The sequence below is a fragment of the Lycorma delicatula genome, chromosome 2 (genome assembly GCF_047948215.1).
Source record: "Lycorma delicatula isolate Av1 chromosome 2, ASM4794821v1, whole genome shotgun sequence".
NCBI lineage: Eukaryota > Metazoa > Arthropoda > Insecta > Hemiptera > Fulgoridae > Lycorma > Lycorma delicatula.
Window position 1 is genome coordinate 94,179,457 of NC_134456.1, and position 26,066 is coordinate 94,205,522.

At 36.4% G+C, this 26,066-nt stretch overlaps 1 protein-coding gene across 4 annotated transcripts in view; it reads left to right on the forward strand.

Annotated features, from left to right (window-relative positions):
* LOC142320223 (UNC93-like protein MFSD11) overlaps window positions 1–26,066 on the forward strand; it is a 136,293-nt gene that overhangs the window by 84,263 nt on the left and 25,964 nt on the right. The window lies entirely within an intron of this gene.

The following is a 26,066-nucleotide window of genomic DNA, read 5'->3' on the forward strand; positions in this document are numbered from 1 at the left end:
AATTTTGTGTTATGAGGTATGTAGTGCTTTTATTTTGTATATATCTTAACTAATTTCCATATTAACATCCAAGTAATAAAAACCAACCACATTCATAATTTTCCATATTTTATTCATAAAAATCCAACCACATAGAACCACCAGAAGGAAAGGAACCAGGTATCATAAACATAAGACATACTAAACATTATTACAAAACAAAATTACTTTACACTCCAAAAAAATAAATCCTATTTCATTAATCTAATATAAACTTTTCTGCCATATACATAGAACAAGCATTGTATAATTTATATTGAGCAATATATGTACAAAATAATATACAGACTGTATCATGAAGTTCTTCTGAGACTTTCATAACCTATTCTATTAATGAAAATACTGGAAAAAGTTCATATAAATATATGTTCTAAAATGATTCATTTATGAGTTAGCAAGTGAAAGATTTTGCTTGGATTTGAGCTACACCGATAAATGAGGTTGTACTGAAATTTTTAGGATGTTAATTAAGAGACAGAATTAATGATTTCCTATATTTTTTGAGTTGAAAAATCAATAAGATAGGTCCAAGAACCCTATCTGCAGTAGTTTTTGAAAATTCTGGGGTGAAAACCAATAAATTGGTGTGAAAATTCCAACAATGACTTTGTAAATGGGTAATAAGCACAGAAAACTTTTAAAACTTGTATAGAATTTAATTCTGAAAAGAATGGTGTAAGTTGAATAAAACAAAGAAAAGATAGACAAATTTGAATTTTATTTCAAAACAGTACACTAGATCAAAATGCATTATATGTACAAATTTATAATAAATATTAAAAAATGAGCCTGACATCTTCAATACATTTTTTGGCACACTTCTTTACTGCTTTTATTGTTCCTTTTAGTTCTTCAGGACTGTCTTTAAGTTGCTAAGCCAGATCATTAATGTAGACAAGTAATTCCTCATGAGAATGTATTTTTGTTTTGTATACAACATTTTTCATCCATCCCCAAATGCAAAATTCTAAAGGTGTTAGATTAGCAAGTTGGTGGCCAGGTATGTGGACCTCCACAACCGATACATTTCCCAGAGAAACGATGATTTAAGTGAGTGATTGGAAATGGAACAATAGAAGTGGGGAGGCATGCCATTGTGCTGAAAGCATTACTTTGTGTCTCTGCGCTACAAGTACATCTTCAAGCAGCTGCGGCAATTCTTGAAGAAAGTGCAAGTAGATCTCAGCATTTAAGTGGCTAGATAATATGAATGTGAACAGTTAAAACAGCTAATTATGAAGAAGGTGGCACCGTATACTGATGCTAAATTGGTGTTGAACATTGTTTTCCACCATTTCACAAGGATTTACTTCTGGCCATTATGCTCATTGCGTATTTTGTTGATGCAAATTCAGGTGAAATTTTCCTAATCGGTAAACAAAACATACTTGTAGAATTTTTGTTTTGTATTCTACCAGTTGCAGAACTTCAAGCAAAGTGGACCTTCTCCTGGGTGTAGATGTTGAACTGGCTGTTTATGATGAGAATAAAATTTGTTTTAAGTGTCTTCCAAACCATCGAATGCGAAACTCCTATCCGCTTTGAAACACATTATGTACTGATGCCTGCATCAATAATAATTTCATAAATATCAGTGTTGCACAGGTTGTTCGTAGTTGGTACGAATACTTGGTACTGAACCTGTACATTACAATTTGTCATTAAAGCTAGATCAAAACCCTTTAATTTCCATATTTATTTCTACCAATATATTGCTTAAATTGGAAATATGGAGCATTAAAGACAAAAATGGCCTTTTTTCTTTAAGTGGAATATTTAGGTTCAGAAAAATCATAGACATACAAAGAAAGAAATTAAAACTAGTCTTAAGCTTTTAAACGATTTTAATGCAGTTTAATGAAAAAAATTTGTTTCCCCCATGCATTTGATCAAACACAAAGAAAAACTTTCAAATTTTTAACTTTTCTTCTCACCAATTTTTTTTTAATCTGATGATTTTTGAAATCTGAAATATACTGTCAAAAAGTAGAATATTCAAGCTTTAATTTTTTTTATTCGTCCCTCTAAGCCTCTTGGTTGCAATGTTAAAGTAGTTTGAATACAATCATTTTTTATCATAAAATATGGGTGTACCTTTAATTTTTTGTATTATTGTAGTAGGTATTTAATTTTAGTTTGAAATATTAGGAAAACATAATTTTTGCCATTTTTTTAATTAGCCATTGCCTTCCTAGACCGTCTGAACACCTTCAAATTTTCTTTAGGCCTTCTGCCGACCCCCCCTGAAGGCCTCCACTGCCCACAAGGGGATGTTATCGCCCACTTTGAGAATGAATGCTTTAAATAAACAGTTACCTTTTGATATCGCTTCAGATTACTATTTACTGAAGTACAGAAGTACTTCATGTAGTTCACATACATGTAAAACATGAATAAGAGAAACTTTTCTCCTGTAGTATATTTATTTACTTCTGTAGCCACTCTTACTCTTATATATAAAATATTAACATTATAATCTTATGCCATAATGTTAATGCTATATTCATTTTGATATGATTAACATTTATAGTCATAATTCCATCATTGCTTCTGTTATTAGTAAAATGTCAAAAATAAAATAATTAAAAATTTCATCATAGACTACAAACCATGCAAATTATTCTGACACAATCCCACCACATACTGTTTGAGAGTATTATGTATAATGTATGCATATAAATGATTGTAAATCTATGATATAGAAGTGTTATAATCTATATGAAACTAAGGGTCACAAAACTGCATTACACAGAATTGAACAAACAATATATATAATGAGGAAATTTTCATAAGAAAAAAGAAAATTATTTAGGTGAAAAGGTTTTGTTAAAAAGGTTAGTTAACTTGGACACAAATCTTTATCAAATGTTGGAATCACAAGTATTAATGAAGACAGCATTTTTTGTTGCTAGTGGAACTTCCTACAGTAAAATACAAAGCTTATTTATATATTAGTTTTAAGATATAGTTAAATAAAATTTAGTTTTATAGATTATTATTACCATATTAATTTACATTTAGCCGTTTAAAAGGAAGGTATAAGGAATTTTAAGAAATTAAGTATATCATCATTAATTTAAATAATTTATAGGTTTTCATGAAATGTAGCTCTATTAAAACCAAATAGTTTAAAAGTATTTTAATATGAGCATATCAATTAATCTCTTTCGTTGAGTGGGTTATAAAAAAAAAAACTATATTCAAATGAAAAATCACATGATTTTGTACAAAATCATGTATGAGCAGAATAATATATTAATAAAAAAAGTTTTTAAAACAAGTTTACTAATTTGAGAATTAAAAAATTAATTAAAAAATCTCAAATGACAATGTTTTGTATTTCAAAATAAATTATTTAATTAAGATTAAAAATTACCCTTATTAATGCAATATAATTTGAAAACTATTATTACCCTTATAATGCCTAATTTACATACAAAAAGAAGATAAAGTTTATTATGAAATGATTAATTTAAAAAATAAAATAAAATATTTGGAGAAAAACTTGAAAAAAAGGTTTTTCAAAATTTTCAGTGTTATTTATGGTTGAACTACTTTTTCTGGTAATTTGAAATACATGGCACAAATAAAATGTTCGTTAAATTTAGTTCACCACAATACATCACCTTATTACTAATTTTACCAAAAAATTTAATTGATCAAATAGCTTAATAATGTATTACAAAATTTCATAATTATTACACCATTTCTTACATGTAATGTATAGCAAAGCATCTACATGCGCAGGACTTTTAAATAAAGCATTTTGAACTTTATGATCTAAAGTTCTAGTCAAAAACTTAGAATTAAAGATGTAAAATATTGACGGGTATAAAAAGGGGTTTGACGGGTTAGTCAAAAAATACTAATTTGTATCTCCAATGCTGTTATGAGTGACACAAAGACTGAGAATTGGTAAGACATATTAAGTCAAACAATGTCATGAATAAGGGACAAGCTCTCTACTCTTAAAACCAACGACCAAACAAAAATTATTATCTAGCAATATACTTGTGATTTACTCATCAATAAAGTAACATAGATGGATAATAATGTATATGTTTTTATAAAATTTTTATTTATGTCTAGTTTAAATAAAATATCCATTAGTATTATATAAAAGTTCAAACTAAGAATCATAATTCAACTTTCAAAGAAGAAAAATATTATGACAGTGATAAAATGTGTAAATAATCATAATTACTGTTAAAGTAACATAAATTATTTGCTTTACTATTCCCTGTTCCAAATCCATCAAATAATCAAGTGATTAACAATATAATTTGTAGACTCAACAAAGTGAGGTAAATTACTTAGATAATAAGTAATTATTTTTAAATCCTATGTTATGAAAAAGTAATACCATCTGACAGAAATCTAACTCATTAAAAATAGCAGTATTGATAGAGTCAGATATTTCAAGAGCAGTAAACAGTTTTCTTAAATAGAAATTGACAAAAATTTAAGACAACAAACATGAATATTTTATGTGGAATAGACTTGGGCACTACTAAAGTAATTTATATGTCAGTTTGTTTTCTGTTTCTTTATACGTTATATATAAGTTAAAACATTCACAAATCTGAATAAGTTAAGTTTGCATAACTAGAACTGTAAAGTAAAACTTCTATAAGACGTAACTGCTGGTTGTTGTAATGTACTGACACTGTTATATTGGTACTGTTGTTATAATGGCTGGCAATAGACATTTGTGTAAAAGTAAACCTTTTTTCCTATTTTAGCAGCAGCTGATTTTTATATGTTTTGCTGCTTAAAATCAGCTCTGACAGAAAAGTTATGTCAGACATACATCCATTGCTAATTCTCAAAGCACTAAAGTTAGCTTTTAAGAATGATTTTATGGGATTTTTAATAAAAAATATGTGAAAAATGGCAAAAGAGTGTAGATGGCATTGTTTATAAGACATGAAAGTTATCAATATATTTGGATATCAATATATGCATATTTTTTAGTCATTGTTTCGCCCTCTAGAATGAATTTATTGTGTTCAGTGCCCTGTAATAAAAAAAACCCTTTCCTATAAACTCCTTGCTCTTGACAAAACAAAATTTCTGTGTCCAATGAGATGATATCTGTATAATTAGATTGCTACAATTTTGTTTTTCATATTGTACAATAATCCAATCTCTCATATCCTGTAATAATGTATCTCAAAAAATATTTATCTTGAACAGATAGATGATGAGTACTGACATTTCTCTTGCCACCACTCCATTCGGTCGCCCTAAAGCATAAGACCGAATGTTTGTGCCACGTTAGTCCTTCGTGGCACAAACATTCGGTCAAACAGTTCGTGTCAAACAGTTTAAGCGACCAGTATCCTATTTAGCTCCTAGAGCTAACCTAATAGCATGAACGGTATAAGTTTGGTAAATACACCATTAGCTTTTGGGTCCAGCCGTTCACTTGTCATACTAAACTAAATTGGGTAGGCGCACCCCGTCTATCTTGTAATATATGACAATCGTAAATATATTAAAATTAACTTGTCACCTTAAATCAAAACAGAGCAATTCGCTGCCACGCCTAGGTTGCTGAATGCCAGCAAGTATAAGTTCACCATTTATATCGCTTGTAGCTGTTGGCTGATAGCCTATCATTCCTCGAAGGTAGTCTTCTCTATCAGATCGGTAGGAGTTTTTTCCTTAATAAGTTACTGATAAAGGTTGAACAACGCAACCTCATCAAGGAACTCCCACACGGGGACTCGCCATTTGTGAGTGACCAATTTTCCCTTGACCTCTTAAGTTCCAGGGTAGCCCAATTTCCGGCCTCCCCAAGAGGGGGGCAGTCGAACATCACATGATCTCCACACAGACGCACAGCTCACCAGTTTTCAGGTGGAGCCTTTTTTTTTCTCAGCTCTCCGACTTGGTATTACACCGCCCAGGGGAGTGTCTTTAAACTCAAATAGGCCTCCCCACCAAGAGAATTCTTGGTGGAGACGCAGAGTGAGTGCCTACTTTTCAATATTTATGGCGGTGTGCCACAGGGGTCTGTACTGGGACCCTTACTCTGGATACTGGCCTTCGATGGGATATTAAGACTAGACTATCAGGATGGGGTACAAGTAATTGCCTATCAAGGGTAAAACAACTGTCGATGTACAAGAGAGTGCTAACAACACGTTACGGACAATAGATAATTGGTTGAAAGAGAGGGGACTCCAGCTGGCAATAGAAAAATGTAAATATATTATGTTCACAGGGAAGAGGATTTTAGACCGTCCGGCCATCCAAATTGGAAACCAACAAATAACAGAGGTCGAAAAGATTAAATACTTGGGTGTGACTTATGAGAGGAATTGCAGGTTCACCCAGCATATAATAGACAAATGTGCCAAAGGTGAACAGATGACTAAGAATTTGAATATAATAATGTCTTCGCAGAGAGCTCCAAGACCCACTAAGCGAAGGGCGATAGCGTCCACAGTGACATCAATGATGTTATATGCAGTACCAGTGTGGTGGCACTCAGTCAGGGTTAAAATAAATTTGAACAGACTGGTTAGTACTCATTGGAGGCTGTTGCTGGGGGTTGTTTCAGCTTACAGGACGGTCTCCTATGAGGCGTTGTGCGTGTTGTCTGGGGTGCCACCAATAGACTTAATGGCCCTAAATAGAGTCGAGAGGGCGCAAGGCCTCGAAGCAAATGAAGCAAAAGATAGACTTAGACATAGATGGCAGGAGGATGGACCAGCCAGACGCACGAAGGAGCTGATTCCAGATCTTGCACTATGGTTAGACAGGGAACATGGTGAGTTAAATTATCATATCACGCAGTTTTTTACAGGTCATGGCAATTTTAATGAGTACCTCCATCGTGTTGGAAGAAGGCCAGGTCCAGAATGTATGTACTGTGAGAGAATTGACAATGCAGAACACACATTTTTCTGCTGCGAGAGGTGGGCAATTAAAAGGAGGAACTGTGGCATAATAGGTATGAGCCCAGCAGAGGTCCTAGAGCACATGTTGAGGAGCGAAATAAACTGGAAGAAGGTTACGGAATTTATAGTAGCAGTATTAACAGAGAAGGATATAGATGAAAGGCGACTAGGTTACTAGTGTAGAATAGGGTAGGGTGGACAGCCTCAGTGGTGAGAGACGGCACGCTGAGGTGTGTCGTTCTCAATGATCCACTGAGGACTCCCAAGGGTTTAGATAGGTTCCGATGAAGAAGAAGAGTAAGAAAAGACCCGGTGCCACGTTACGGCTATTCGAGGTATGTCGTGGTTTCCAAATGGGCAAACAGAAAATCACTCAAAAGAGCTGACACCGGCGAGCCGACCTGCCATGCCGGATGTTCAGCCGGTAGGCGGAGAGGCTCGTTTACCAGACACTCCCCTGGGTGGCGCAATACCAACCAGTCGGACCGGCCCAGGGGAGTAGAGTGAAAAAAAAGAAAAGGCCTCCCCACCTACCGGCTATATACCGGCATGGCAGGTAGGCCTACCGGTTAGCTCTTTTTGAGAGTTCTTTATTAATATTGCCCTTTTGGACACCACGCCAGACCCAGTTCGTCGCGACGCGGCGCCGGGTCCCTTCAGTAATCAGTGTGCTGTTACCTGACTGTTACCCGTGGAGTCCTTGGTGGCTCATCAGTGCCAACACACCGCTGCATGCTGGACCTCACCAGCAAGGCTGTCCACCCAGTCCTATTCTAGCCAATACCGGCATGGCAGGTCGGCCTACCAGTTAGCTCTTTTTGAGAGTTCTTTATTAATATTGCCCTTTTGGACACCACGCCAGACCCAGTTCGTCGCGACGCGGCGCCGGGTCCCTTCAGTAATCAGTGTGCTGTTACCTGACTGTTACCCGTGGAGTCCTTGGTGGCTCATCAGTGCCAACACACCGCTGCATGCTGGACCTCACCAGCAAGGCTGTCCACCCAGTCCTATTCTAGCCAACACCTTGTCTTCTCTCATCAGAGTATTTCTGTAGAACAACTTGTCTAACAAAACTAGCAAAATTATTCCAGTTTGACTCGCTTCTTAGCATGTAGTCTATTGTTGTCTCTGGAGTTATACCTGTGAGTTCCTTACTATGTCTAAGTGTGTCCCACCTATTGCACTCAAAAAAGGGGTGCTCAGCATCATCTATCTCGTTGCAGTAGTTGCAAATTGGCTCTTCTCTCTTGCCTATTTTGTGCAGGTAGTTATTGAAGGAACCATGTCCTGTAAAAAACTGCGATAGATGATGATCAACCTCACCAAATCTTCTCGACAACCATGGCTTGATGTTGGGGATGAGGGTTCTCGTCCATCGACCCACAGCTTCCTGCGACCATCTTTCCTGCCAGATATTATAAACGGCATCCATGACCTCTTGTTCTGGCTTGCCTTGTGCCCTCTCCACCCTCTTTTTTGCGATTAGGTCAATAGGAGGTGTACCCGATAACACGCACAGGGCGGCATAGGACACTGTCCTGTATGCGGACACAACACCTAGGAGCACACACCTGTGCGTCCTCGCCAGTCTCTCTTTGTTGCGCCTGATGGCGATAGAGCGCCACCAGGCCGGAACGGCATACATAAGCGAAGACACGACGGTGGTCGCCAGTAAACGGCGCTTTGAGGCCCGAGGGGCATTCTGCGATGACATAATGATGTTTAGACTTTTTATCATCCTTTCTGCCTTGTTGCATACATTGACTATGTGCTCGGTGTATCTACCGTTTTTCTGGAGAATAACTCCTAAGTACTTGATGTTATTAGCTTCTTCTATAGCATGACCTTTGATGGAAATATTGAAAGGTTCTAGCACTCTTCTACCCGTAAAGGCAATACACCGGCATTTTTCCGTAGACAGTTGCAGACCCCTGGACCTCAACCACTCCTGTATAGTGTCGATGGCCGCATACACCCTCTCCCGTACCTCCAAGACCGTCCTTCCCTCTACGAGGACTGCAAGGTCATCTGCATAAGCCAGGACCTGGACGCCGACAGGAAACTCCTTCTGAAGGAGTTCATCTATAATCACCAGCTACAACAACGGCCCCAGAACAGAGCCCTGCGGAACTCCACCATGCATTTGAAAATGTACTGTTTCTTCCTGTGCTTCTACCAGACATCCTCTGTTGGACAAGTAACATTCAATTTGCCTACGCAGTTACGGGCTGAGGCCCCTAGCGGCAATTGCGTCATTAATGTGACCCCAACCAATAGCCCCGAACGCGTTTTTTATGTCTAGTGACAGCATCAGTGGAATTCTCCTGGTTCGCCAAGTGCCTCTCTTCACCTCGTCGGCCCATCCCAAAATTCGGCAGATAGCCTGCACGGTGGATCGCCCCCGCATAAACCCGTACTGGTTAGGACTGATTCCGGCTCCCTCTTCTAGTTCTTTGATGATGCGGCTAGCCAGCATCTTTTCTACTAGCTTCCCCATCATGTTAAGGAGGCTCAGGGGTCTATAGGTTATATCTTCCTCCGAAGAGGTGCCTTTAGGTAGGAATACCACTCTGGCCTCCTTCCAGCAGTCGGGGAAGTCTCCGTTCTCCATGCCGTGGCTGGCAATCTCGAGCATCTCCCAGGGAGCCTTCTGAACTAGCCCCTTGATCACTGCCGCGGGAATCTTGTCTGGGCCAGGGCTCTTTTTAGTTGCCAAACTCCTCGCCGCAAGTTGTAGCTCTTCCATGGTGAATCTTCTATTGTCGCAAGGTGTGGATCTCACGATATCAGGCACTGTATGCGGGAACAACCTGGCTACCTTCCTTGCAACACTGGTCTTATTGAGGATAGGCATACGTCTCCCGAACTTTTTGGTCACAATACGATATGGCTGGCTCCAGGGATTGCTGTCAAGCTCTTCGCAGAGCCTGATCCAGCAATCCTTTTTACGTCTCTTAATAGCCTTATTGAGCGTTCTTCTTGCCTCGAGGTATCTATTGGCTATTTCCTGGTACCCTTCTCTGTTATTTCTAAGAATACGTTGTTTCCTTCTCCTAAGGGACTGGAGCTCTTGTCTCATTGCTTCAATTTCAGCAGTCCACCAATATACGGAGCGCCTCCTTGTATTGTTAGCTGCCATTCTGTCCATTTCCTGCTTTATTATATTATTTAAAGCCTCAGGTGATTGTTGATGTCTATCAGACAGTCTACTTGCAGTCCTGTTGACGATTTGCTCTATTTGTACTGATGAGAATCTCGGTGGGGGGAAGTGCACTTCACGCCTGAAATCTACGTCTTTCAGATCCAAGATAGAGGCGCGGTGATCGCTCGCTATATCTTCAGAGAGAACCATCCACTGGTACTGATTCCTCCTCCACCTACAGTCCAGGATGGTGAGGTCAAGCACCGACCGATGACCTTTCCCTACGTACGTGGGCGTGTCGTCATTAATGCAGATGCAGCCGGCAGTTTCCAGGAGATCGGCAAGGATCTGTCCCCTCCTGTTGGTGTTTCGACTGCCAGCCGCCACCATTTTGCTGTTAAAATCACCCAACATTACGATCCTCTTGGTTGAATTGGTAATCACACCTTGTAAAGTGTCGATGAAGTTAGTAAAGTCCGCGATCGCAATGTTGGGCGAAATGTACACACCCACGAATGAGTTGTTTCGGTCTCAACAGACACCACGCCACTACCTCTAAACTTGAAATTCCATTGTATACTATGACTTACGTCCATAATGGCAGCATCACCCGACATATCAACAGTCCATCCAAGTTTGGCAGCTATATATTTATTGGGTTCGGTGACCACAAGGAGGTCTACGTTCTTGTCTGCAACAACACGACTAATTAAGTCGTGAACGAGAATACTCCTATTGGGATTCGCTAACATAGTCCTAATCATCCAATTTTTTCTTACATTGCCAAGCTCCAGTCCTGTGTTCACCGCTCTTACAATCGAGGCATTGCTTAGGTTCAAGACAATCCGCTATCTTGTGACCTCTGCTACCGCAGTTGAAGCACAAATCGAGCCTATCTGGGCCCTTACATTCGTGCCTTCTATGGCCCGTGCCCCAACAACGGTAGCACCTGTGTTCATCTTCCCGGATGTACGCCCGGCAACTAATCCATCCGATTCTTATTCTTTCCTCGACCAGTTTGCATGCCGCTCTGTAAGAGGTCATGACCGTAATATTTTGTGTCTCGCCAAAATCTTTCCTCATGGATGTTATCTTGACTTCCTCGCTAGAACCCACGCGATTTATAATGGCGGCCATAACCTCTTGCTCTGTTGTGTCATGCTCGACATCTCGGATGTACACAACAGTTCTCCTTCCAGCTCTGCTTTTTATATCAACGTGAAGGTCGGCAGCCTTGTCCCTCAGGATAGATGTAAATTGTTCCGCTTTCTCTGCACCCTGTATCCTAACGTGGAGCTCCTCGTTACGGCCCTTTCGCAATGAGATGACGTTATTTGCATCCTCGCTGGTGACAGCATCCTTCATGGACCGGAGGAGCTCCGCGCACGTTTTTCCTTCTGCCTTAACAATCACTGTTCGGCTTTGCTCCGCCGGTGGAGTAGCCTTCTTTATCGGGATTTGATTATTACCGTGCCTGGTCCCACCATCCCCTTGGAGCAGTTAACACATATACAGGTGTTTCCCTTGCTCTGAAGATATATGATATGATCTTCTTGGCAAAATTTCCCATACTGCCCGAAGGCAGTATGTACGCTGAATTTGGTGACTGTATAGCTATCTTTTTGAACGCCTTCAATAAACAAGAAAGGGTTTCCTTTTCCGGGGCTCCCGAGTCATAATGTATCTTAAATTTCTTCTTCTTTTCTTCAACCTGGAACCTGAAAAAGTATTATCACAACATGGTGAGCACCTGGGCTCCCGTTGCCCTTAAAAATGTTCTTGAGGTGTACCATTCCCCTAGATCCTGTATAATTTATACAAGAATCGTCCCTTAGTCGTGGTATTCCACTCCTGTTTCCATGCTTCCATCGCAAGGCTCTTAAGCCTCTTTCGCAGGCAGGAGATGAACAACTGTTCGAAATTTAGATACTGTTGCAATTGTGACCACTGTTACGCTCCGTACTGGCCCGCGCCCGAAATCGTATCCAAAATACCTCGGTCTCTCGATCTCTTCGTAATTTCCACATGGCTGCCCGAGCTTTCACACTACTAAATCGATTGGGAGAGTCTTTCCCAATAGGGTGGTAGCCTTGTAGGAGGTTGTTTTAAAAAAACAACTTCATACAATTAAGGTTCTGTGCTGGGCACTCCTTAAATTTAGAATAAGTGCTCTATTTCTGTCCAACCTATGTGCCCATACGGCTACCGCGTAAGTGGACATACTCTCGAAGATACTACGGTACACCATGTATAACTGACCGCCCGACAGTCCACAGTGTTTCCGAGCAATCCTCCTAAGTTTGTTTATCACAGAGACTAGGTCCGCCGCTACTTGTTTGATATGGTTGCGAAACAGCAACTTCTGTAAGGTACTAATTAGACACAGAGATCTATAAGCAATGCGCCCACTTGTTTAAGCGCCCGGTTTTGGGAGGAGGATCAATCTGGTCTCCTTCCAGTGTTCGGGGAACTTGCAGTCTGTTAATGCAACATTTATGGTGTCAAGAACCGTCCAAGGCCACCTTTCAACTAGACCGCTTGTCAGTGCATCAGGTCCACCGGTTATTTTTCGTATTGATTCTGGCGGCAGTCCTGTTTAAGTCATCTGCTGTAAAACACCGATCATGCGTGCAAGGAATATCCGTTCTTTCAGTTTCCTCCACCGGAAAAAGGGGCAGTACAGCCTAGGGGCTGTACTGCCTGCCTAGAGGCCAGACGCCCTAGCGTCTGGCCTCTAGGCAGGCTTCGGAGTCGCCTACCAAATTTCTTTGTTTCAATCTGGTAGGCTTTACTCAATGTGTTGTCATCTAACTAATTAATGAGTTCTTCCCAAGCATCGGACTTTGCTTTCTTTATAGCCGCTCCAAGTCTCTTTCTGGCCATTCGGCGTTCCTCAGTTTCAACCTCTGCGATTGCGTTTCCCAGTCTGGCTCGTTGCATAATTCTCCTTAACCGCTATACCAATTTTCTTAACGAGGCGATCTTCTCTGTCCACCAATATACGATCTTTTCTATGGGTTTCTGAGCAGCAGTTTCCCTCTGACATGCAATTTTACCACTGCCATCAGTTATTCTGCGCTGGCCCATCTCCATTGCGACACGATCAGCTATTCTCTTATTCTGAAGTTCGTTGGGCATCTATCAGCCTGAACGTAGACGGCGCTGTTGATCACATTTGACGGTAAAAACTATTGGTCTGTGATCGGAATGAAACTAATCGTCCAAAACACGCCACTCTGTTATTCTCGGAACAATTTATTCTGAAATAGCAGTTATACCTACAACTGAGCCCTTAACTCTATCTATATGTATTGACACTCCCTGGTGATTCAAAACTGCCATGTCAATCTCATTAAACATATTAGCCAATATGTATCCTCTGCCGGTAGACTTGAATCTCCCCAGTTCAACACACTCCGAATTTAGGTCATCGGCAAGAATCACTGCCTTTCTTGACCTCCTGATATATAGCTCTAGTTCGGCTATAAAATCTTTAAATCTTTTTAAATCACAGTTTGGCGATATACGAGGTGCGACAATAAAGTAATGAGACTGATTTTTCTTTACAAGATGTGGCAACCCTGCAGCTTGCGCAGGCACACCATCTTTGACCTTGGTCTATAAGCTACTTCTAGTCCAAGCAGCACATTGATGCAACTGCTCAGTCGTGAGTTGTGCTGTAATAAGTGAACACGTGTTTGTGTCTCTCATCACAGAAATGAAACCGAAAAATATTGCGCAACGACATGCCATTTCTTTTAGCGTTAAATCGGGTGAAAACGCGAGACAACTTATGGTAAGCTTCAGAAGGCTTTTGGAGAGGAGGTTATGTCAAGAGCTCAAGTTTTTCGGTGGCATAAAATTTTTAGTGAAGGTAGAACGAATGTTGAAGATGAAGACCGCAGTGGACGACCATCAACCTCACGGACAGATGTCAACTTGACAAGGATGCGTGAAATCTTACGATCTGATCGAAGATTATCCGTGAAAATGATTGCAGAAGAATTCAACATCAATCGGTTCGTCTAATATTAACTGAAGATCTTGGTATGAGAAAGATTTGTGCAAAAATGGTCCCCAAAAATTTCACACAACAGCGAGAAACACGGAAAAATGTGGCAGCCGATCTGTTAGAGCAAACGGAAATCAATCCAGATTTGTTGAGCCGTGTTATCTCTGGTGATGAAGGTTGGTTTTTTCAATACGATCCAGAGACAAAACGCCAAAGTTCGCAATGGTGCTCAAAGGGATCACCTAGACCAAAAAAAGCTCGCATGTCAAAGTCAAAAGTGAAATGCATGCTTGTGTGCTTCTTCGATTCCAAGGGAATTGTTCATAAAGAGTGGGTGCCTCCTGGACAAACAGTTAACCGATATTTCTACAAAGAAATTTTAGAAAGACTTCGTAAACGAGTTCGTGACCATGCCAACATTGCTGATAATTGGATTCTGCATCACGATAATGCGCCATCCCATACTACTCTGTCAGTACAGCAATTTTTAACCTCAAAACAAATTTCAGTACTACCACAGCCACCTTATTCACCAGATATCGCTCCATGCGACTTTTTTCTATTTCCAAGAGTCAAAATGGTGGTCAAGGGACACCATTTTCAAACAACACAAGATGCGGTTTCATTTCTGTAACGGGAGACACAAACACGTGTTCACTTATTACAGCACAATTCACGACTGAGCAGTTGCATCAATGTGCCGCTTGGAGTAGAAATAGCTTATAGACCAATCTCAAAGATCTTGCCACATCTTGCAAAGAAAAATCAGCTCATTACTTTATTGTCGCACCTCGTATACCCTGAGATCAGCATATATTCGGTCAGTTCTAGTACTAAAAAACCATCTCTTGCTATTATACTCAGAATTCCATATCCCCCAGAAACATCTCTTATGGCAGCATCTCCACACGTGTATACTTGCCACGGTTCCGTGGAAACCATCCTCCTGTTCGGTTCTGCCACTAGAAGTCAACTCCACTCGCCAGTGCTGCGGCCCAAACTAAACCGTGGGCAGCCACACACCTGTTCGCATTGATTTGGAGACACTGCATGTTTTCACCTTACAGACGCGTCTGCCCATCCGATGGTCGGTCTCATTACACACCAGACATTTGATATGTTCACTACAGTTCGCCCATTTGTGTCCTTCTGTTCCGCTGTTAAAGCAGCATCACCTGCGGTCCGGGCAATTACAGTTCGAGCAGACATGATCCGTTCCACGGCACCTGTAGCAGCGCTCATCAGATTCCCTGAGTTGGATCCGGCAGAAAACCCACCCGATCTTAATTCTATTTTCCATCAGCTTCCTGACTACCTTCATGGAAGTTATGGCCGTGGTATTCAAATTCTCAGCGAACGCCGATCTCACAGAAATGACACTAAACTCTCCCACATCACCAATGACCTGAGCGACCGCATAACGAATCTCATGCACTGTCATCCCGGCCTCTATATCATTTATATTGACTATCGCCCTGCGGCCTCCCCTCGACCACAGATTTACTTGTAGTTCCCCCGACTTGTTGCGTATCACAGTTTTACGCTCCTCATCTTTTTGGGAACCCATAATTGCAGCTCATCTTTAGGGCCCTTTCTGATAGACAGGATTTTTCCCGCCTCCTCCATGGAGACAGTTTCTTTCACTGTTTTAACTAAGTAAGCATAGGAATTCCCTATTGACTTGAATATTGTGAAGCCATTGTCCTTCTCTGGTTTCGATTTTTTAACCACACCTTCTTTCTTTATCTTATGATTAACCTCTGCAGCGGATGGAGCATTTACACTGGCCTCATCTTCCATACCTTTATAGAGGTAACTTAATAGTTCCCTGATCATCTTCCCCAATCGACTAGCCAGGATAACAAAGGTAATTCACTTGCCTTCCTTAACAATCCTCCTCAAGGCCACCAGGATATCAGTCAGGCACCTCTCCTCCTCGTTCTCACTGAAATAGTGTATTGTGTACTTATTTTTTATGAAGTCGGAGACATCATCCACTAACACTGCCAAATTTCCCTGTGAGATAACCCCAGGTTTAATGACATTGTTTAATATGTCCCCCTTTGGTAAATCAGAATTATTCCTCAGAGTGACGAAGTCACGGAATTGACAGACCAGCAACAGAAAGGTCTTTCACAACTCATATAGCCTTAATCATTTTCACCGGCCATCTCCTTAGGCCTATACCTACAATCTCCACATCCGTTAGCTGACCCTCAAACAATAACCGGATCTTGCTTGTCAGATCACTCTCCGCCTGGGAATAATGGTCCACCATAAGTTTGGTGAAAGACGCTTTATAGAGATCCTTAACTGAATCCTCTGCACTTCCTGTTCGGTCACGGATACACCTGGCATAGTCCTGCAACATTTGGTTTTCCCAGAGCCAGCCAACAAGACTGCAAAAAACTCAAATCTCCTCCATTAATCGTTCCAAGTCAGAACCATCTGACATGTTGCCATCTGTGCTAGATTGATTCCACTTCTTCAACCTTCCATTTTAATGACATCAACTATACGTCCATCTCTTCTATAGCTGCGGGAGACAGATTAGAGGGCTCGTCCTCCGAAGTGTCCACCTGCATGATGATCACCCTCATGTTGGCAGTTGTAGAAGATCTTAGATTCCTGGTCCTCTTGGGTTCAACCAGAGCCAACCTCTTCACTTCCTTCCTTCACGTCCTCCTGCTCGATAGAAACATTTCCAGCATGTAATATAATAATGATATAGAAATTATAATAATCAATGATTATAATTATCAAATAATTAATATCAAATAATAATAATTATAACAATGATTATAATTATCAAATAATAATCAATAATCATAATAGAAATAAAGTTCTATTATGACGTCAGTAAATGTAGCTTATTTAATCTAGCTATTAACTGAAGCTATCATTCAGATAACGCTATCAGTACCATCAAAAAATGGAAAAATAAAATTAATAATTAATTTTATCCCCAGATAAGATAAGATAACAGTAATTTATTTAAATGCTGTTTATAAACTTCAAACGCAAACAATGTTATCAATAGATAACAACCACTGTTGTTCTCCAAACTTGTATACTACTAATCCACCTGCGCAAGCATGAAAGGTTAGCAACAGGTGACTATAGACCTTATTACCAAAAGCATTATTAATAAAATTGATATAAAAAACTCATAGGTTATAAAAAACACTTCTGATAAACCAAGCACAATATCCGTTGTACAGCCCAGTAAGAAAAAGCCAATAAACCAATCAAAAACATGAAAAAATCCAGAGCAAAATAAAAAACCCAACCTCACTTGGCATAGTCCAACTTACTTCTGCAATGCAGAAATCATAAGTAAATATTTCAATAAACTCCTAAATTGCGAAGAACTCTATTAACTTGAACACCAACACCAACATCTCAATAACAACACCATCACCAAACATCAACCACTCCCTAAATAAAGAAGTCTACCAAGTATTGGGTGAGATGATGAAGAATTACGAAGCAGCAGGAGAAGATCAGACTTTTGTAGAAATCTGGAAACATGACCCTAACAATTACAGGGAAATCTCACTCCTAGATACAACATACAGAATTCTTTCAAGAATCATTCTCAACAGAATCGGTTCATAACTCGAGAAAGAACTAGAACACCAGGGAGGTTTCAGACCCTGGAGGAACTGCCCAGACCAGATCATAAGTCTCAAGCTAATAATGAATTACAACAAGAAAAAAGACAGACAGGTTGATAAGATTTGTAGATTTCAAGAATATAACAGCATCCACAGAGAATCCCTACTAAAAATTCTAAGACACCTCAAACTACATACCAAATTAATAAACATATAAAACTGACTCTCACAAACATTTAATCAAAGGTAAAATTCAGAAGCAATCTCTTGGAACCATTTGAGATCAAAACAGGACTGCACCAGGCAATGGGCTCTCACTGCTATTATTAAACTGTGGTCTAGAATTGGTAATGAGGGAATGGCTCAAAAAATTCCCGCTAAAAGTAAATAAAGGCCGAAAAATCAAAGCAAACTGTCTTGGTTTCGCTGACAACTTGGCACTGCTAACAAACAACATTGATGAAGCTAAATCACAGTTATTAGAATTTCAAAACAATGGAAATAGAATTGGCCTCAAAATATCACTCAAAAAGACAGAAATTTTTCCCCAAAAAACAACATACGATTAAAAGAAGTAAACATAAACAGTATTAAAATTAAAATAGTAACCCAGTTTAAATACCTCGGAGAAATACCAATAAACAACTTAAGAGAAAAAAATCCCAATCCAAATAAGAGGAAATAAATTAGCTAAAGCTCAAAAATTAACGTGGTACACTTTTAATAAAAGAATGCCTATCAATAAATGCAAAAATAAGACACTACAACACAGTTATAAAACCAGAAGCCACTTATGCAGCAGAAATACTCTTCAACCTGAACGAACAATCAAAGACAGACAGATTCCAGAAAATCGAAAGAAGAACTGGAGAACCTGCATCAATAAAAAGTACAAAAAAGATGGGCAGTGGTGGATTGTGACAAACAAAGTCGTGTACAAAGAGTTACAACCCATAACTGATACCATGCGTAAGAGGAGACCAGGATTCTTTGGACATATCATTAGGATGCAAGATTCAGGACGTCTGAAACAGCTACACAAGAAAAAACTCTAGACACGAATATTTTCAACACTAGAAAGGGTACAAAGATTAGAACGCATGAAAAAGTACTGGGAGGACCATAAGGCCCAAACAGTCCCATCAAAGATACTTGGATAATGGACTGACTAAAGTGAACCTGTGTGGTCATAAAAGATAATAATAATAGTTATCAGTAAAGTAATATAAACTGATATTTAATGTATTTTTTTATTAAATATTTTTATTTATGTCTGGTTTAAATTAAGTATGCAATAGTATTAAAAAATAGTTCAAGTTAAGAATCATAATTAGATTTCAAACATGAAATATTATGACAATGATAATTTCTGTAAATAATTTTAATTATAGTTAAAATAGCATAATTAATGTTTTATTATTCCTTATACTAAATTAGCTACAAAAAACAAATGTTTACAGTATAATTAATCTTTAATTAATAATGGTGGGTGTATTAATGGCTTGACAAAGAAAGGTAAATTACTTAGATAATTAGAGTCATTATACTTTTAAATAATCGACTATGAAGAAATAAATTTATTTTTATGACATTAAAAATGTATTTCTTTAAATGATATTTGAAATAGTTGATTCAGTATGCTTTACTCCAGAAAAAAATCTGAATTGTTCAAAGAGCAGTACATTGATAATCATATATTTCAAGAGTAATAAACAGTTTTCTTAAAGATAAATGTAAATAATTAACCAAAATTTGAACGGCACCAAACATGAATACTTAAGTTGGAATAAACTGTGGCACTACAAAATTAATTCATATGTCATTCTGTTAACTGTTTCTTTATATAGTTTGTCAAACCTTTGTAAACATGGAGGTAATTATAAAGAGTAGCATTTTTATTATTAAATTTAATTTCTATCTATTCTACTCTACTACAATGCATGTAATACTATCAGAATTGTTGCCTTTGGGAATTCTAAGCTAAGTAGATAGGGCAATGAAATTTTAGTGGTATTATTTTTGTCCCACATGATAATACAATTTCACAAATGTTTTCATTTTGCCTGTTTTAAGGTCATTATTGAAAATTTTTCAAGTGGGAATTGTAGTATTTAAAGTGAAGTATAATGTTTTTAATGTGAGGTGGCTGAGTCTCTGTTGATCAACATATAGTATATATAGTTTACCTCAAATATATTTTTGTTTTGATATTGATTAAGCTTTAATAAAAATGATTAATTAACATTCAAGTTAAAAAAAATTCACAAATCTGATTAAGTTTAACTAGGATTATAAAGTGAAACTTCTATAAAACTACTGCTGGCTGTTGTAATGAATTGCATGGCCAACATTGGGCTAGCGATAGACATTTAATTAATAAGAGATAAATATTCAAAAACAAGACTGCCAGTAAAAAAACGTTGCTGATAGATATTGCTCTTCAATATAGGATAATTGAAGAGCGTGCGGGATACAATTTTGTATATATATATCTTTTTTTTAAATCTATATAAGCATATATATATTTCTATAGCCTATGACAAGGATTCCAACGCGTGGTCATGTATAATGTTTTTAATGTGAGGTGGCTGAGTCTCTGTTGATCAACATATAGTATATATAGTTTACCTCAAATATATTTTTGTTTTGATATTGATTAAGCTTTAATAAAAATGATTAATTAACATTCAAGTTAAAAAAAATTCACAAATCTGATTAAGTTTAACTAGGATTATAAAGTGAAACTTCTATAAAACTACTGCTGGCTGTTGGAATGAATTGCATGGCCAACATTGGGCTAGCGATAGACATTTAATTAATAAGAGATAAATATTCAAAAACAAGACTGCCAGTAAAAAAACGTTGCTGATAGATATTGCTCTTCAATATAGGATAATTGAAGAGCGTGCGGGATACAATTTTGTATATATGTATCTTTTTTTTAAATCTATATAAGCATATATATATTTCTATAGCCTATGACAAGGATTCCAACGCGTGGTCATGTATCAAAATCAGTTCAATAGTCGAGCTGCTATAATGAAACAAATGTACATACAGACATATATAAACATAGCAATTACACTCCTTTTTGTGCAGTCGTATTGTAAAAGAAAGGGATTATTAATTATTATTTAGCAATAAAGAATAAGCTTACGTGCCTGAAAATACTGCCTGTCAAAAATCATATGACTTTTTTTCTTAAATGGTTATAAACAATAAGTAAGAAGAAGCAACACCAACAAATAAGAGCAAGAAGAAAATACGCTTACATGATCGAACGAACCGCCTGTCAAAATATCATAAGATTTGTCTTAAATGCTTATAAGCAATAAATAACAATAATAATAATTATAAAATAAATTTTACTACTGTAATTCATTCATTCAATATCATAGCAGATCCTAAAACATAACTATTTTCAATACAGATAAATCAATACTGAAATTACCCATTTAGAATCATATATATGATTTTCTTTTTTGGCCTTGTAGTTAGAATTAAACATACATATATACATATTTATATAGCCTATGTCACTCCCCATATCATAAGGATTCCAACACAGGGTCATACATCTAAATCAGTTTTTCCATTGAACTGCTACAATGGAACAAACATATATACAAGCACCTTAAAAACATTACACTCCTTTTAGGGCAGTTGTGTAAAAGTAGACATTTTCTTCTATCTTAGCAGCAGCTGATTTTTACACTTTTTAAAATCAGCTCTGACATAAAAATGCTGTACAAAAACCATCATTGTTGATCTTCAAAGCACTAAAGTTTGTTTTTAAGAATGGTTTTATTGGATGTTTCAAAAAAACTTTGTGAAGAATGGGAAAAGACTGTAGCTGGCATTGTTTTTCGAGAAAAGAAAAACAATGTGTTGTTTTGGATCAACATATATGGTATCAATATGTACTTTATTACTCATTGTTTAGTGCTCCAGAATGAATTTATAATTTATTTTTATAAATTTCCTTGTCCAATGAGATATCTTACAATTAGGTATCATTTTGTTTACAGATTGTGCAAAATTACCATCTCTCTTATCCTGTGATTATGTTGCTAAAAAAATATTTATCTTAGAGAGATATAGTGATAAGGTTTTCTGCTCTTGTTTTTGTGTTCCTTTCTGATCTATAGATAACTTTCTGGAATAATGTTTTAATTTTTTACCATACATTTTCTTATCATTTTCAGATAAAAGATGGAAAGCCATCTTTTCATTGGTATTATGAATTTTGACTATTTTCTCTGTGAATTTCCTTTGTAAATTTAAGCAAACTTAATATTTACCTGATTATTTTCTGGCAGATGGGTACCCGTATAACTAACATCATGAACACTAACACTCCACTCATGGAAATATTAGTGTCACTAATAAACTTCCGTCTTTTTCATTAACATTTCAACACTGATTTCTGATGGCAAGTTTTTAAGCAAAATTTTAAATATAATAATTTGTTTGCTGTTCAGTTGAACTCACAGCTATTACTGTTGTTTCGACAAAAAATAATGATGGAATGGCCATTTTATAATATTATGAACACTTTCAATATATGAATCTGTAATTTCCATTTCAAAATTATTGTCTCAAGCAAAAGACATAATTTTGGGTACTTTTTCAATTTAACTTGTAATAAAGATGTTTAAACTAAAATAATTAAAAATTGCATATATTTTCCTTAAATATCTCTGTTTCAGAAAACAATTATCACCAGTATAAGTAATGATAATGGTATTTTGAAGTTGATGGTTATAATATACTAGCATTAGTGTACATAACATATGGTGTAAGTGTGTGGCTAGGACCATCTGCCATAAACATAATTGGTCTTCGTACATCCATGACAACTGCTGCTTTCTTATACATGTAATGATATTTTTAACAAATTATTAAAAAGTGAAAATCCAACTTACCAGCAAATAAGAAGTGACTCGAGATCTTTCCGTTTATTTCAAAACCATCATTAGGAGTTAAAATATTATAATTAAGTTAAAAAATTTAATTAACACCAAAAGTTAAAATACTTATACAGTCATGACTGTTTGCATTCTAACAATAAACTCAAACAAGTATACTGTTAGAATGCAAACAGTCATGACTGTAAGTATTTTAATCTTTGACATTATTTTAATCTTTTAATTTAATTGTAATATTTTAACACCTGATGATGGTTTTGAAATAAACTGAAAGAACTCGAGTTACACTTAATTTGCTGATAAGGTGGATTTTCATTTTTTAATAGTTTTAATAATTTATTAAATATTATAAGCGGTAATCATGTTTGAGAAATTTATATTATATTTTTAACATAAAATCATAAAAATTACTCTCCTCATGTACAAAAAAATCTGTATTTTATGATACTTGATAAGATATTATTGTACTTGAAGTACGACTCCGAAATATTGTATATGCCTTGTTTTATGGCTTAGGAACAGTTTTTCCTGTTTTGTGCTGCTCCAAGGGAAAAAGTCTAAGTTAAAATTTTTGTGGAAATCATGACATTTTAAGTATCATCATTTATAGTGAATCTTATTCATACTATGGGTTATTTGGTTAGTGCATGGTGTTTGTTATACATTATTAAATTACTATATGACTTAATTCAAATTTATTGCAATTGATTATTGGAAGTCAAAAAAGTGAAAAAGGGTAAAAATAAATGGAAAAGAATGTGTGTTAAAAAATTATGATATTCAGAAAATGATCCTGTAAAAAAATCTGGACAAACCAAAAACAACTGTGGTGTAAAGAAAGACTGAGGTAAGAGCCCAGGATTATTGTACTTTTTATAATATTTTAAATGCTGTATCATTAAATTGGTACAAAATCATTGTTGTCATCATTATACTTAATCATTATATTAATATATATATATCAATTATATTAATCATTTTTACTAGTTAAATTTTGTATTATCTAGCAGCATGGTCAAGTGGTGAACTTGTCATCATAAATCAGCTTATTTCAAAATTGAGAGTTGTAATGTTCAGATCCTAATAAAGGCAGTTACTTTTGTACGGATTGGAATACTAAATCATGGATTTCGGTATTCTTTGGTGGTTGGGTTTCATAAACACATATCTCCGGAATGGTTGACTTGAGACTGTACAAGACTGCACTTCATTTACAGTCATACATAACACTCTCATTCATCCTCTGAAGTAATCATTTACAGTGCTATCAGAGGCTAAATAGAAAAAAAAAATTAATTTACAAAGCCCGATGGAAGTTGAAATTTTATTTTTGTTAATAATTAAACCATAATTTAATAAAATAATAAATGTAATTTCATTTAATGAGAAAAACTTGCTTGATTTACTGTATAAGGACTAATCTATTAATTAAATAATAAAGAACTTTATTGAAGTTTTTAAAATTGAATAAAAAAATTAGACCAATAGACAAATTTATTTTTGACTTTGACAATAACATATACCTATTTAATTTTCTTTTAAAAGTCTTTGACGAATTTATACTAATTCATTGGCATTTATGTTATATAATAAATTAATAATGAAATTTTTACCTCTTATTATAAATTTAATCAAATATATTAATCATTACAAATCATTATATTAATACTGTATGGTATGTAACTGTTGCAATATAGTTCTTTTATTAGGATTATTAGTCTGAAATTATCCAAATTCTATGAGAGAATTGTTGGCAACAATAAGTTGATTACAAAGTTTTTTTTTCTTAACTTGTGAGTATTGACCATTTTCTGGTAATGATGGAAGCACATCTTCACATGTCTTTCTGTTATGTTTAATGCTTCAGTATTTTTAGAGTGGGTTGAAAGTGCATATAAACAAGGCTATGGTGTGAAAATTGTTTTTGATTACACTGGTCAACAATATATTTGACTCACGAGTATCAATAAGTGTACTTAATACAGTTTTTTATCCTGTTTTCAAATACATATTTGGAATTTCTCCATCACCCACAGTTGTTTTTGTTATTTTAATTTTTTAAATATTTTAAAACATTTTTTCATCCATTTGTCCATTGTCAAGTAAAAGCTCCTAGAGCATTGTAAATATAATGGACCAAATGAGCTAACTCAAACGGTAGCGTTGCTACTGTTGTGCTGGTTCAGACGTGTATAGACATGTACAAACGTGATCTAGTGTAGCGCACATTCATCAGAAGATGCCAGTTATGAGATAGTAATGAACCAGTAAACACGTCATTGTGAGTGCTTTGTGTATCTGAATTATTGTGTATTACATATTTACAACTTTATTTCTTTTAATTAGTCATTAGTTACAAAATGTCTAGATTTTGTTAAAATCATCCTAACAATTTTTGTTATGTATGTGGTGAAATGACACTCAAGTCCCGAAGATGAAACCTTACTCCATTATTAAAAATGTGTTATGAACATTACTTTGGGTATAAAGTTGGGCACTAGACACAGGCCTGGTCCCCGCATATCTGTTGTTTATTGTACTCTAGGCTTCTCACTGCATGGAAAAACAGCCCATGCCACATGCCATTTGCTATCCCTATAATTTGGAGGGAACCCAAAGATCACTCTTCTGACTGTTATTTCTCCTTAACAAACATTAAAGTAATTACATCAAAATCAGAACATACAGTTGTGTACCCTAACTTGCAATATGCAATGAGACCAGTCCCACACTGCGAAGAATTGTCCATACCAAAGCCTCCAGATTGTGTAACATTAAATGAAGAGAGTTCAGAGTCTGATGGAAGTAAGAAAGAAAAAGAAAGATTCTGGTGATACAACTTTTGAACAAAGCAGTTCATCTGAGCTTCATTTACTAACTCAAGAAAATCTTAACGATCTCATACAAGATTTAAAGTTGTCCAAAAAACAGTTTGAAATGCTTGCTTCCTAGCGAAAAGGATGGAATCTTCTTCAAAAGAATACAAAGATGTGTACTTATTGTAATCGTCATTCTGAATTTAAAGACTATTTTTTTGAACAAAATGACTTAATGTTTTGTAATGACATTTCTTCTCTTATGGAGACACTTTGTAATGTGTAATGAATATAACTCAACAAAATGACGCTTGTTCATTGATTCCTCTAAAGTTAATTTAAAAGGTATGCTTCTGCATAATGGCTATAAATTCTCATCAGTACCTGTGGCTCACTCTGCTGTATGAAGTATGAAAGAAACATACGAAAACTTTAAATTTATATTGGAAAAGCTTCAATATGCAGTGTATGAATGGTATATTTATGTTTATTTGAAGGTAATTGCGTTTATTCTTAGTCTGCAGCTTGGTTACACAAAGTCCTGTTATTTTTAATTGTGTAAATGTGATAGTAGGGACAGAAAAATCCATTTCATGAGAAAATA